This window comes from Falco rusticolus, chromosome 8 (genome assembly GCF_015220075.1).
Source record: "Falco rusticolus isolate bFalRus1 chromosome 8, bFalRus1.pri, whole genome shotgun sequence".
Classification (NCBI taxonomy): Eukaryota; Metazoa; Chordata; class Aves; order Falconiformes; family Falconidae; genus Falco; species Falco rusticolus.
In genome coordinates, this window is record NC_051194.1 from 21089563 (window position 1) to 21103746 (window position 14184).

At 49.9% G+C, this 14184-nt stretch overlaps 1 protein-coding gene across 3 annotated transcripts in view; it reads left to right on the forward strand.

Annotated features, from left to right (window-relative positions):
- Nucleotides 1-270: 270 nt before the first annotated feature.
- Nucleotides 271-14184, forward strand: part of PSD2 (pleckstrin and Sec7 domain containing 2) — a 78902-nt gene continuing 64988 nt past the window's right edge. The window contains exon 1 of one of the 3 annotated variants that reach the window (XM_037397593.1): nt 271-399. The gene's annotated coding sequence lies outside the window, so the exon portion shown is untranslated. The remainder of the gene's footprint in view (nt 400-14184) is intronic. The other 2 variants (XM_037397591.1, XM_037397592.1) reach the window with 2 other exon arrangements.

Sequence of the window (14184 nt, forward strand, 5' to 3'; positions counted from 1 at the left end):
GCCAGTCCTTTTTGGGGTCCCCACATAGCATTCTACTGCCACAACAGAGCACAGGTCCTGGGATGGCCGGAGGGGGAGAGGAAGGCAAGCCCACGGCCTGCCCACACCTTTGTCGCTTGGCTCTGCGTCCCTCTGCCCCCGCCCCGCGGAGCTGGGAGCAGCGCCAGCTGCGAACGCCAGGGGGAGCCAAAGGACGCGACAGCAGCGGCTGTACTCTTTGGCGCCCCCTGGCGTTCAGATCTCGCACTGCAACCGGGAGGGATCCCAGTCCCGGGTCCCCCAGGGGATGCACCGAGCGGAGCGGAGCCGCTTGCCCATGGCCCCACGCGTGTCCCGGGGGCCGGCGCCCGGCGTGGCGGGGACGTGGAAACGGAGGCGAGCAGGGCGCGGAGGTGCGAGGTGAGTGCGCGCACCCCCCACGCAGGCACACACCGCGGGGAACATCTCCGGGAGTGGGGGTGGGCAGGGCTCCTGGGGGCGAGCGGTGGGCTCAGCCCCCCGCCCCCGTGCCGGAGGGATGGGTGCCCCCGTGGCTGTGTTATCCCTGTTCCAGAGGGCTGTGCCATCCCCTGTATCAGCAGCAGGGTGCAGGGTGGGCTGTGCAGGCGCTGCACGTATGCCTCTCCATAAGCCGGACAGTGGCAGAAGCTGGAGCGACCACCCCCGGGAGCACCATCCTCTTACAAGTGGTGTCCAGTGAAGTGACATTCACCGAGTTAGAAGGTGGCTGTCCTTTCCTGAGAGTCTCCGGGAAGGAATACTGGGGGATTAAGCTTGTGCTCAAGTGGTGTCATGCTATCTCAAAGGGCTGCAGTGCTTCTCAGGCTGCTCAGGGAAGGACTCGCTGTACGGGTTTTGGAAGATTTGAGGCCTGGAAGAGGGTTTGCTGCAAGGATTTTTCTGCTGTCAGGTTCCTGGCCAGCTCTTTCCTGGTCCAGTGCCTCTCTGGCTTTCTTCTGTGTAATGGAGCAGGCTCATCCGGGTGGCAGAAACATCCTTTCAACCACCACTCAGTGGTATGTAAGGCAGAGGCAGCATCCCTGCCAGGCTGTAAGCAGTGCTCCTTTGCTCAGACATGGGCGAGAGGCACTGGGCTCACTGTAATTCCCTAACTTAGAGGGAAGACTGAGAAGCAGAATTAAAAAGGTGTCATGTGGAAAACCTCATTCAAGCTGACTTGTGGGTCACCTTGGTCTGGTGGACAAGAATTGCACTGGGAAGGTTTCAGGTCTTTCTTGGCAAGCAAAGTTAGTAGCCTCTTGGCAAAGTTGCAGGAATAGGATGCTTGCTTTTTCTGTGGGATGGGAAGCCTTGTTATGAGGAGCAGTCTTCTGGTGCTTCAGCCTCAAGTTCCATGTCAGTACCTCTGGGCAGTGGTCATAGGAGGACAGCAGAATTTGCCTGTGGATTTGATACGATTCCTCAGTTAGCAACGACTTTGTGTAGGATGAAAGACACTCCAGAGTAAAAAACAATAAAATGTCCCAAAGTGAGTACTTCTGGTTCTTTCTGCCTGGCAAAAATTGCCTTCCTTATGGCAGGAAAAGGGGAGTAATGGTTTCTAGGTTTAGTATGAGGGAGGCGGCAGTTCTGGGGCTGTTGCCCAGGCTGGCAGAGGTGGTGTGTGAGGGGGTGGCCTTGAGCAGTCAGCTTGTGCACCTATGGTTGGCTTCTGCAGCCCAGAGCAGCTTCAGCCTGCACCCTGCTGTTGGCAAACTGAATTTCACTGTCGTGAAGTCAAAGGCATCATCACCATTGTTGGCACCACAAAAGGGACCCGGGCAGCCCAGGGCTGGAGCTGGTGGTCTCCTCTGTCCCAGTGTTTCCTGTCACTCCTGAGCTTTCCCCATCCAGCAGCGCTGCTTGCCATCCTGGGCTGCTGTCCCTGGGGAAGGACCATGGTATCTCTCCAGCACAGGGCAGGTGGGCCACCTTCCTGCTTTACTGCTGCCTGGATGCCCTGCCTGATCCATAAGGGTCATCGCTCCTGTCCCAAATGTCTTGATGACAAGTGCTAGCAAGCAGCCACTGTTAACAGCCCTAGGAAAGACAAAAATCTTTCTCCACCTCTCAACTTCATCCTAGACTGGTGTGCACATTTCCCTAGCCTGGAGGGAGTGGCTGAGCAGCTGAATTCCATTCAAGGCAGTTAAAAGACCATTGTGGGTGGCTGATAACTTCGAAGTTAGAAGGAAGCTGACATGGGGATACCCGCAAAACAATCTTGACGGCTTTTCTCAGCTGGTGGACTCAGATGTTAGGTTAGACCAGAAACACTCACCTCAGTTTAGGGGCTGCTGAGGTTCACACCTGAGCTCATGGCTCCCACAGACTGCTTTTTGCAAGTCAGAGTTTAAGAAAACAAACCACACCTGGCAGGGAAGCCTTTCTTTGGAGGGACTCACAGCTTTCTGCAAATGGACCTGGATGGTTTCCTACTGCCTCCTTTGAGAGCAGCAACAACAAGGAACAGGATTTTGAATGGTGGCCTGAGATCTGGTGCTCTGTGTTTCCGTTCCAGCACAGGGTCCTAAGCCAAGAAAACTGCCTGTCCTGCCAAGGCTGGGTAGGAAACTCGGCCCTGGAGCAGGCAGGCAGTGGTGTAGCCTTAACTCCTCTCTACAAACAGCAGTGAGGCTCCTTTGATGAACATGCTATCTGCAGAATTTATTTTCTTGTTTCTTTTTGGGGGACTCATCACGCCTGCCTCAGCTGGAGCCTGCTGACTGGCTGGTGGTCTGTGGAGCTTTTGAAGATGCTAAATACAAGCTCAGTGATGATCCTTAATAACTTTTTTTTTCTCATGTCCTCTTTGAACAGTGCTCTCTGTAGTGGGCTGAAAAGCGAGCTGGGGGAAAGGTGCTGAGGTGCAAGGAGTCGAGCAGAGGTAGGTGGGCTGAGGCCAGCAGAGGAGATGGCCTCGGCAGTAGGGAGCCTCGAAGCAGGTTACAAGCATTAAACTCATTCTGGCACTTCAGCGGTCAGGCACATCAGGAATCTTCTTAAGTTTTCTCTCTTGGTGATCATTTCTTGCAAAACCCTGGGTTTAGCAAATCAGGAAGACGGGGACCAGCCATTAGGTTTGGGCACATGCATCCCACAGGCTCCTGGGGGCAGAACATTTCTTCTGTTAGGCAGGTAGACTGACTGTCAGCAGTGAGTCTAGCAGTCATCTCAGAGAGACAGAGAGCTGCTCTGCTTTGAGGACCATTCATCCCAGCTGCTTGCCTGAACATACTACATATCTGCACTTTAGCTGTCTCCTATCAGGTTAGCATGTGCATGGGCAAGCTGCCTCCTCTGTATTTGCTCCTCCTGCTGTGGTGACCAGATGTCCTACTCTTTAGTGACATCGTCCTACTTTCAAGTAGGTTAATCTATTTTTGCCTGGCCCAGAGTGTTGGACTGTCTTTTGTTGTGACTTTGCCTTTCTGCGCATCCTGCGCCTGGCTTTCCTGTGGCAGAGGTAGAAGACCTGCAGGTCACGGTCCCAAGCAGTACAAGCCATTTTCCTTTGCTGTGTTTCCTGCAGGAAGCCTCTGGGCCCTTGCACAGCAATCAGCCTTGCAGACAGGTCAAAGGCTTGGGGCCCCAGTGCACAGTTTTGAGCCTGCCTCCTTAAAGATGATTAGATGCTGAAGGTCCTCAGAGGGAAGGCTTCCAGCTTGCTTTAAGGGTCTGGATGTCCTTGTGCTGGCTGGCAGTCACGTAAAGGTGGTTGTTCTTGTTTTAGGCATATCTTGTCTTGAAGTGCCAGCACTCCCAGGATTGGAAGAGACATCTGAGCCAGGGAAGGGAAGAAGGACTTTTCAGGGCTGACAGTCAGTTGGGGACAGGACAGGAGTCTTCTCTTGTAACTGAAAACAAAAGGCAGGTTGAAGCCTAGGTACTGCAGGGAACCACCTTCCAACTCACAAGCCTTCCTCTGAAAATAGCTTCTCTTTGGCTTGCCAGCCTCTGCTAATACTGATCTCTCACCCTGGCTCTTCCTAACCACTAGTCCATTTACCCTTTGACTTTGAAAGCAGTAGCTTCTGGGTCGCGCTGAATTCTGCATGCCTGAAGGGTCCTTGAGCTGCCTGAGGTGGGCTCCAAGTGTCCTGGTGTGGCTGCAAGGCTGCAGTCCTGGAAAAGGCAAGGGAGCTGGACTGCCCCCCAGGTAGGCTGTGCCATAGTGGGGCTTGGAGGGAGCATGCAGGGTGGAAGCTGAAGGCCGATGAGCTTTGGTTCAGTGCTGCAGTTTATTTATGGCCCGCTTAGCAATCTCAGGCAGGCAGTGTGGGTTAAGGCATCTCCTGTCCTGGATTGACAGTACAGATCCAATTAGCCTTGAAAGCCTCTAATTATTTGTCCTGAATTGCTCTGGTGGTAACCAAGGCTCTGCTATCTCTTCCTTTTGTCTGTGTCCCAGCTGGAAATGCCCCAGTGTCCCTGCATCTAGAGCAGCAAGTGTGATGTGTGAGCAGAGTCAGCACAACCTAATGAAAGAAGACAGGCCTCGTTAGTTAATGAGGGGGTGGACCTGCTTCATTAAGTTTGGGGAGTTCTCCAAGCCCTGTCCAGAGGGACAAAGGACTGAGATTATGTGTGGCTAAGATAAGGCTCACATGATTACTGCAGCAAGAGAGGTGGATGGAGGGGCTGCAGACCATGGGGAGGGAGGGGATGGTAGTCAGAAAGGATTTGAAAGCAGAAGATCCCTCCTATCTGTGCAAAGAAGGCACATCCCTCGCGGAGTGCAACGTCTATGGCCAGACCAGGTCACTTGTTCCCATGTTTCATTCCTCCCTTTGGAGCCATACTGCTAGGAGGGTGCCCAGCACTCAGATGGCAAACGCTCCCCTTTGCTCTGCCTGTTCACTGATGCTCTTGCTGCTGCCAGCTCTGCAGGACACGTGATGTGGGTGAATGGTGTGCTCTCCTCTGGCCCCAGTGCTTCAGCCCTGACCCTTCTTGGTACAGTTACTCATCTGTGCCCTGCTCATCAGTGATCCAGCACAGAGGGAACAGCCGGCTCTGCCTCTGCCAGACTGCAGCATCCCAAACCGATGGAGGTGACCATCCCGGGGAAGTGACCCTGGCTTGCTGGGAGGGAAGCTGGGCCTTAACAGCTTGGCTGACCCAACAGCATTATTGCAGGTTGGCAGCTGAGAGCTGTGGGTACAAGGCCGGGTTACACAAGCAAGGCCTGAGGACTTCTCTTTTCCCAGACACGTGCTAAGTTACAGCTGTAGATTGTCAACTGCAAAACTACTTTAAGGTGAAAAAAGCTTTGCAGGGCACTTATCGCATCCTCCCACTCATTCTGGGTGCTCATTGGGCAAAAGAGGAGTCTTGGCTGTCTGTGAGAGAAAATGTGTCATTTATGTTCTTAGTAACCTTAACTCTGACCTAAAATGGCAGCGAATAGCTCTCAGACAAGACAGGGCAGCCAGCCTTGGTTTTAAAGCAAAATTTTACATGAATAATATTCAGCTCCTGTATGAGGGGTCATCTGAGTGCTTCCACCACTGTTAGCAGGTCACAGGGTCCCCCAAAAATGGGGTTTACGTCATCATCTTGTGACGCTGTCTGAAGGTAAGCCATGGCTCCGCTCACCGCGTGCATGTTATCTCTTGGTGTGGATGCATGAGGCCAGCGCCACGTCGGACCCTGCCAGTGGTACAGCTCTGTCCCTGAGCCTGAGCAGAAAGGACACAGGGAGAGTCAGCAAGGGTGCCCACCTCGGGGGGAGCTGTTCACTGGCATCCCTGGTGGGACCCAGGCTGCTGGAGCACCTAGTGCATCTGTCTGACCTCCAGCTGAAGGATGTTCAAATGGACCCGTTTCTGCCAGGGCTGGGGCTGCGGTGGTCCAGCAGGGCTAGGGAGTTGCTGACACATCCTTCCAGCCTCCTGGTGTCCTTCCCCTGCAGGCCAGGGGCACGTCTGCCAAGTTCAAACCAGGGAGCTTCCTCCATACAAATGGGGACGAGGGGGGCAGGCTGTTAACGTACAAAAACTGTTTCTTTCCTGCCCACTTGGGAAGTGGAGCTATTGAATTTTAAGCAGCAAAGACAAAACTCTGCTGAAGAGGCCTCTTCTGTGCTTGCTTGGTGAAATCACTGATCACAGTGGTGGGGGGGTGTCCGGGAAGATGCCAGGCTTGGCCTTATTAATGACTCTGTTGTTGTCTGCTCTAGTTTGTTGGTCTTTGCTCTGGGAGACAGTTTGCCAAAGCAGCAGCTATTTTCCCCAGAGAAGCTTCCTTGCGAGCCATCCCTGTGGTGGGGGCTGCCTCTCTGCATGGCTGGGCTGTACACCACCAGCTCTCTGCCCAGCCTGTGGAGTGGCACTGGCTTGATGGGCTGACCCAAAGGGCTCTAGGGATCTACTTTATGGCCACAAAACCTGAACTTGCGAGGGGAGGGAGGACAGGCAAGAGGTGACAGAGCCTCTTTGTTCCACCAGCAGCTTTTCCCCCTCTGGTTTTTAAGGGTGCCCAGCCTTGAAGCTTTGTACCCTGAGGAGGGGCACCCCCTTCTCCTGCCAAGGTCTCTGCTGTCTCCAGCAGCACCGATTTGGCTGGGCTGCAGACACAGTAGCAGCCTGACTCCTGTTTTTCATCCAGCACTTTAACTATCCAGCAAAGCAGCTGTGCAGTTAGTTGCTCTGCCCTGCACACCTCCTGTTTCCCACCCCAAGCTCAGAGCATCAGGCCCTCTTGCCTGCATTTTTCTCCTTGAACCACTTAGTTTTAAAATAGAACAATTGTCTTCCTTTAGGAATGAGCTTATTTGCTCCAATCTAGGGCAGTCTGACAGTGCAGCAACCTGCACCGCTCTCTTTGGGAGCACAGTTGTATTCCCCGCATGGTGTCCAGCATGGCGGTCCTCGGTGGCAAGGGGGGGGGGGGGGGCGCATCTGTGGCTTAGGGTGGTGGTTGGGTCAGTGGCTCAGTGTCTGAGAAGGTGCATTACTGGGGCTGAGCAGTACAGGTCCTCAGTCCCAGTCTTTCCTTTGTAACCACAGACATCAGAAGCGTGCAGGCTTGGCTCCTTGGCAGCAAGGGTGCACAGCCCTCCCTGCGTGGCCAAGCCCTGAGGGATCCCCACATGGGGAAGCTTACCTTGTTCCTGGGTCTGTGTGGTAAGAAGACATAGAGTTTCAGACTTTCACTGACATGTATATCAACAAGTGATAGATTTTGAGAGGTGGCCTCGTCCACGCTCATACCTGAAGATGGAACCAGTTTTATGTAGGCTGCTGCCAGCAGAGGCTTCTCCAACCTGCTCCTAAAATCCCTGCCCATGACCGCTATCTCTTTTACAAGGTGGCGAGTTGACTGTGAATTGGGGTACATAATTGATTCTGGGATTAAATGCTCGAAAGCTAAGAGACCCTTTTCAGAAGCTTGTTGTAGTGATGAGTTCAGTGATGGAGAGTGTTCTGCCAGCATCAGCTGCCACACTGGCAATGGTAGGAAGGGTTTACATCCCTGCATTACATAGGTTGCCTAATCTCCTCTGTCTTGGGATCCCTCTGCTGTCTCACAAGTCTACACCCAGCTGTTGTTTAATTAAAAAATAAGCAGACAGGTATTCACAAGGAAAATTAAGCTGTTTTATTCTTGATGTGTCTTTGATGCTCTTCTGACATCTTGTCTGGGGACAACAGCTCTAAGTCTTGAATTCGAATTTTTGTCTTGCAAAGCCGATTGTTTTAATTGGGATCAAAGTCTCAGAGCAGCAAATGTCCCATGCCAAGCAGACTGGCCCTGGTGTTAGAGAGGAACGATGCCTTCTTTCCCCTTTGCACTGCCCGAAGGGTTGTGAGGTTCAGGTGATGTGGCTGTAGCTCACATTCAGTTTCACCTTTTGAGTGACTGCATGCAGCTTTCTACACCTGTGTTAAGCCAGCCTTGACACTAACCACAGCCCATATTGTGGTGGTCAGGAGAATGAAAGAAAGATCTGTGTAATGCATCCAAGGTCACATAGAAAGGCAACATTAGTTACTGGTGATTTCTATTGTAGGAGCGAAGAAGAGCAAGCTGACAAGAAGCTAGTGGCTAGGAGCACAAGATACACCTTTATAACAGAGGGGATTTGACCATGGACACAAGACCAGACCGCTCATCTTTCAGCTGAGCTTTGCGTCCTTTCAAGGAAGCTGGAGCTAGAGTTTGCATCCTAGAAGTTGGGGACCTACAGAGGAATCCCACATGAGCTCTGAGGTACCCCTCAGTATGTTCATCTGGGCTTGACCAGACCACTCATCTTTCAGCTGAGCTTTGCGTCCTTTCAAGGAAGCTGGAGCTAGAGTTTGCATCCTAGAAGTTGGGGACCTACAGAGGAATCCCACATGAGCTCTGAGGTACCCCTCAGTATGTTCATCTGGGCTTGACAAACCTTGAGATGCCAAAGCATGGGAGGACACTGCAGGGGACTCCATATTCCCTGAGCCAGCAGAGCTTCTCTGTCTGGTGGCTTTCGATGAGACATGGAAGAAATATATTAAAAGGCAAATTCTCAAAGGTTAAAGGAGGTGGATCTCCTCCATTAAAGCACTGTAAATACTACAGTCAAGCCCACCCCAACTGGCTGTGTAAAGCCAAGCTTGGGAGCTCTTCTGGGTGGGAACCCAAGGCTACCTGGTACACAGGACTCAAGTTTCTGTGAACACCCTCTCTGGATTAGTGTGGCCCAGCCAAGGAAGGGATTCCCCCAAGGCACAGACAAACCAGGACAGGACTTGGTTGCTTTGGACTTCCCCTGCAGGAGTGCCAGACTTTCACCCACAGATCATAGACTCAGACGCTCTCAGGGTTCAACCCACCAGCTTTGCGCACTGAGTTACTCTTTGCTACAGAGCAAATGCAATTGTACAGATCCAGCCATGGCTTTGCTAATGTCTGGAGGTAGGTTAGTGTCAGTATTTTACTTGGCATCTGCCATCTAAAACATCTTTGACCAAGGCAGAGGAGTGTTCATGAATTAAGCTTCACTGCTCTCCTCCTAAAGTGATACTGTGTGTTCTTCATACTGGAAACTGAGGTTGCTGAAGGAAGTCAGAGGTGTGGGGCGGGAGAGGAAAAAAACTCAGGAAAGCTCTAAAACTGTCATTTTAATTTGCTGTATTGTACCCTGAGAACATCATCGCTGCTGGAGATATCACTCCAGCTGCTCACCTAGTGGGAGCTGCTGGAGATTTGCAAGTAGAAGAGCTTTAAACAACGGACAATGCAGACTGAACCATCAGATTTTCATCCGCTTGGTCCCTGATATACTAATAGGCACCTCTTCTATTTTGCATATAACATGACCTGTTGTATAAATATTTAGTCACTCTGTTGGGAACATTAATTATAAATGGAGACGAAGCTTTTGAAAGCTGCCTGTAGATCTGGGCACCCAATTTCCATTAATTTTAATGAGAACCAGACATCCAAATCCCATTCAGTGGCTTTGAGCATCTCAGGCAGGAAGCTTCATCTGACACCCCCCTGCTTCTCCTCACTCTACACTTTAGGAGTGATGTTTGCAAAAATTTTACAAATTGTGCAGAAGCCTGGGTCGTAACAGTGCCATGTCAGTGTTCTCTGCTGAGGATGGTTCTTTGGTAGCTTCGGAAGTTTTTATAATCAGTTCATTTAAACTATTCTGTTAGTTCTTTTCCTCTGCACCCCCTCCACTCCCCCCCTCCCCCCCACCCCCAGCATTTTGAAACAGTGATGCCTGAATGAATCCCCAGCCTGTGTGATTTTTGACAGAGAAGCTTTGATGCTTGAAAATGACAGCTGTGCAGAGCAGGTCTGAAATGAATGATTGAATTATCTGACTGATTAAAAATGTGCTGTGGCTTGGAAGATCTGACAGCAAGTATTCACTTAGGCAACTCACATGAAAGAGAGTGCATGTGCATGGGGGGTGTGTGCTTGTGTGCGCACTGGGAAAAAACAGCCAGTGAAATGCAACAAACACCCAGAGCCACTTGGAGCAGCAGCTTCTTTAAGCTCAACATCCTTTCAAAAGCTTCAAATCTTCCACGCCATACTCAGCAAAAGCTAACACTCAGCATGGTTGTAGAGATAATGATGATTTAGACAGACGTCAGCAGTGGTTTAGGAATGGAAACTGAGTTAAATGGTGGTGCAGGCTGGGGAACTACTTAACTGCATCGCAGTCCCAATCCAACCTGTGGCTGAGGAACGATAAACTCTCCCATTGAAAACACAGTTCCCGTCCTCTGTGCTACAGACACATGCTCATGGTGTGGAGTAGCCTCAGGAATGCCAGATCGCGATTTTTGAAAAATGTGAGCCCTGGTGAGGTCATCTATAAATGGCTGGAAGGATGGAGAAAGGAAGCCTGATTATGGCTGTGCCCTTGATGCTGTCAGTGATGGGAGCAGCAGATGTGTTAATGCATGAGGGACAGTAAGAGCCTTTCCAGACCTAGCTCAGCTTCCCTCCCAGTCCCCATACAGTGAATTGTCCCTTCCCGATGCCTCACATAAATTCAGCTTTGCTAGAATGTAAGCAATATATCTGGAAGTGAAATGAATGAAAACAAAAATTGAAGCAATGTTTCTTTGCAAATGAAACATGTTTTGTCAGCAGGGGGAAAAATTGTGTCATAAAGGATACAATTGTAGCTCTCTGTTGCAAATAGTCTTGTTCTGATAGTTTACTGAAATTGATTTTTTTTCCTAAACTGTTCAACCAGTCTTCATCTCCCTACTTGTGGATCACTATCTTCCTCTTACTTCTAGCTCAAAAGAGATGAAACTCTGGACTATAACTAATTGCTTTATCAGAAATAATTCTGGTTTAGCCTCTCAGACCAGCCACTGAATAATTTGTTCTTTGCCCCTTCCAGTGCCATTAGCTACAGTGCTGTTAGGTGTCCGTAATGGCTTCAGTCATTCAGTTTCGTGCTCCCTGTCCCAGTGGTCATTTCAAAAGATTAAATGCTGTAGCTACAATAGTCCTAAGGGCACACATAGCTAATGGTAATTCATTGGCATCTGTGTCATCTCTCCAGCAGCAGCCCAAAATGTCTCTCTCATTGAATCCACTTTTAGCAACCCAGGAACACTCCGAGCAGAGAAGATGCTAGGTCTTCCTTGTAGAGGTTTGTGTAGCTGCAGGCTGCATCATTGCCAGTTGTCTCAGTGCAACCCAACACCTCCCCAGACATGGGAGCCCCCTGCCCTCTGTGCTTCTGTTCCCCATGTCTCCCAGCCAGGCCCTAACTCTGGAGCTTAAATGAAACATCAGATCATTTAAATGTCCCTTGTCATCATCTGAAAACCTATAGCTATAGACAATATAATACAAATCACATTTATAATTTCAAAATTTGTCTTTAATCCCCCTTCCCCTATCCAAAGCCTTTGAAAAAGCAGAGCCAGAGCACCTGACTGTGGCCTGTAGGTTGGATCCAGACTGGCAATGTGCCTTAAAGGGGAGTGTGATGACCAGGCCAACATCTACGGTTAGAGAGGCCATGCTCCCTGGTACATGGGCAGTGTAGCTTACCTTGGCCAAAATTTTCAACATCTTTGGTCACTATACCTAATCCTACTGGCTGAGTAGTCCTTGGCCTGGAAAAGCCAGGGCCAGGGCTCTCTTCCCTCTTACCACTGAAGCATTCTCTGTTTTCGTGCCTTGGATTGTCTCAGGCAACAGCAAATTCTTCATCCTCTGTCCCTTCTCATCAGTGCTCCAGAGCCTGCACACAGGCAGCATAATCACTCCATATGCCCTTCTCCCAGTTTCAGGTTGTGTCCAAGCTCCAGTCAAGTATAAGCTCTGAGCAAAACCCTCTTCAAATATGTGCTGCCATGCCACGTGCAGGGCTGTCAGCCCAGCATGTGAGACATCTCAAAAGGAGCAAGGGCCCAGGCTGGGTGAGGTGAAATTGCTGCAGTTTGGCAAGAGAAAACCTCCCAGAGATGTTAGGACCCTACACAACCTGACTGATGTGAGGATGCATAAATTACATCTCTTTGCAGCTGCTGCTCCCCAGGCTCCTCCCTGCACTGTAGTCACACATGCTGAGCAGCCAGCGCTGGGTCCCGGGCAGCTCACAGCAAGTCCAGATGATCCAGTCGGAGCATGTCTGTCTCTGGGTACACTGCCTGATCGGGGGGGCTGTTTCATGCATGAAGCAGGATACAGAGTCTGCAGCGACAGGCTGTGAGGAAGCTCTGGAGACAAACACAGCGTTCAGGGTGCTGAGGCTTGCGGAAGCCCCTAGCAGAGGTGGACCTGGCACATGCCTGTGGTTAAAGAAGGAGAGTGACTGCTCCGAACCATGAGTCAGATTTGGCCATCACAGTCAACGATAAGTTCTGTATGAACAAAGTTATCAGTAGTACCCTTACTGCCATCTGAGCATGAAATGTGGAGAAGTGGGTAAAAAGGAGGTTGTGCAGTTGTCCTATGCATCGATGCCACATGCCTGGGCAATAGACGAACATCAGAAATTCTCATTTCCAAAAATAAACAGGACATCCTAGGCAATATTGAGACACATTGATAGAGGCCTGAATCATAGGATACCCAAATCATGCAGGGGTGACAGGACAGAAAGCTGGAGATGAGACCTTCGTAGGAATCCAAGAGCCGAGCAGTGTCCAGAGAAGGCCATTCTCTGCCTGTCACACCTGGCGTGCAGCTGGTGGAGAGCCCGCTGGAGATCCCAGCAAGCTGGGGAGGTGCTGCTCTGCAGGGCTCACTGGGGACGCAGCAGAGCTTTGCCTCCTTGGGGTGGCACTCGTGTGACACAGTGCCTTAGGGACATCCCAGCCGGCACTGGTGGAGCTGTGGGCACCTCTGGGAGTGGCGTTCCCTTGGGTGAAGGGAGTGGATTGATAACAGCATCATAGCCTTTCTGCCTCCAAGTCCTCAGCCTGTCCTGGGACATTGTCCCCATGCTTGTCCTAACGTATGGCCAAGGGCTGCTCCTCCGTTCAGGCTCAAGCTGATCTTCCCCAGCGTGGAAGTGTCCTTGCAGATTACCAGGCTGAACTAGGGGGCTTGACAAATAGCTTCCCTGTACAGCTTCATAACAAAGTGAAAGAAAATCCATGTTCCCAGAACAGCTTTTCAGTCTTAGGGATAGATGCTGAAGGACTCGTGCTGCTGCCAGTAACACAGCCCCAGAGTTTCTAAAAATGATGGATGATAATATTCTGTTACCAAAGGTATTGCAGTGAATTTGGTGTAATTCTGTATCAGACCTCAGTCTGACAGATAAAGGTGAATTGATTACGGAACTCAGAATTAGTGGTTGCTTAAATGAACTAATTGCACTTGCTAACAAGTAGAATGTAATCCTAAATTGATGATATATATGCAAGGCACTTTAAAGTGGTCAATTTTCCTAAGCTGAGAACAATTACAAGCACGAAATATTTGGAGGAAAAACTGAGACAAAACGTGTGTTATAAATGAGGGTTGTTTAAGAAAACTTTGATAGACGCTGTGTCTTCCACAGCATGCACACTATTTTGCAATCATCAAACATACTCTTAGCTAAGGATCTATCATTGTTAAGGAAGAGAAAAGCAGAAATAATAACAGTAGTGAAAAAGCCAACTAGAAAAAGAAGGGATTTGGTAACAAAAGCTATGAATTAACTGTTACATAATGCAGAAACCTGGAAGGCTACTTTGAAAGACCAGTCAATGAAAATTATGTTTACCAGCATTAAGGACTATAAGAAAGTGTGCTGTATTTATACACATACATGTCAGGAATAAAATAAATGTTGTGTGTCATTTTTAGATCAAGGTGCTAAAAGAGTCTGATCTGATAGTGCAAAAAAAGTGTCCAGCTAAAGATCCATAGCTCTGGAGAAAAGCACTCTGATGGGTTTGTATCTTATAGAGATAATGGAAAACTTCTTGTTCCAGTAGTAACCAGGCACCATGTTAAATGGCACCTAGTAAACAGAAATGCTTGCACAAATTTAGGACTAGAAAAACTACATTGAACAGTTTCATAAGACATGGGAGAGAAATCCTTTTAGGGTGTTGATATTTCATGTATATCTTTCATGTTGATATTCATGTATATATTTCATATATCACATATAACCTGGGGACAGGTTAGGCAGACAAAGTAGGATGACGTTTGTTTAGGTGAGATGGTGAATGGCAGAGAGGGGGAGACTCACTGCACTGGAATATGACAAAA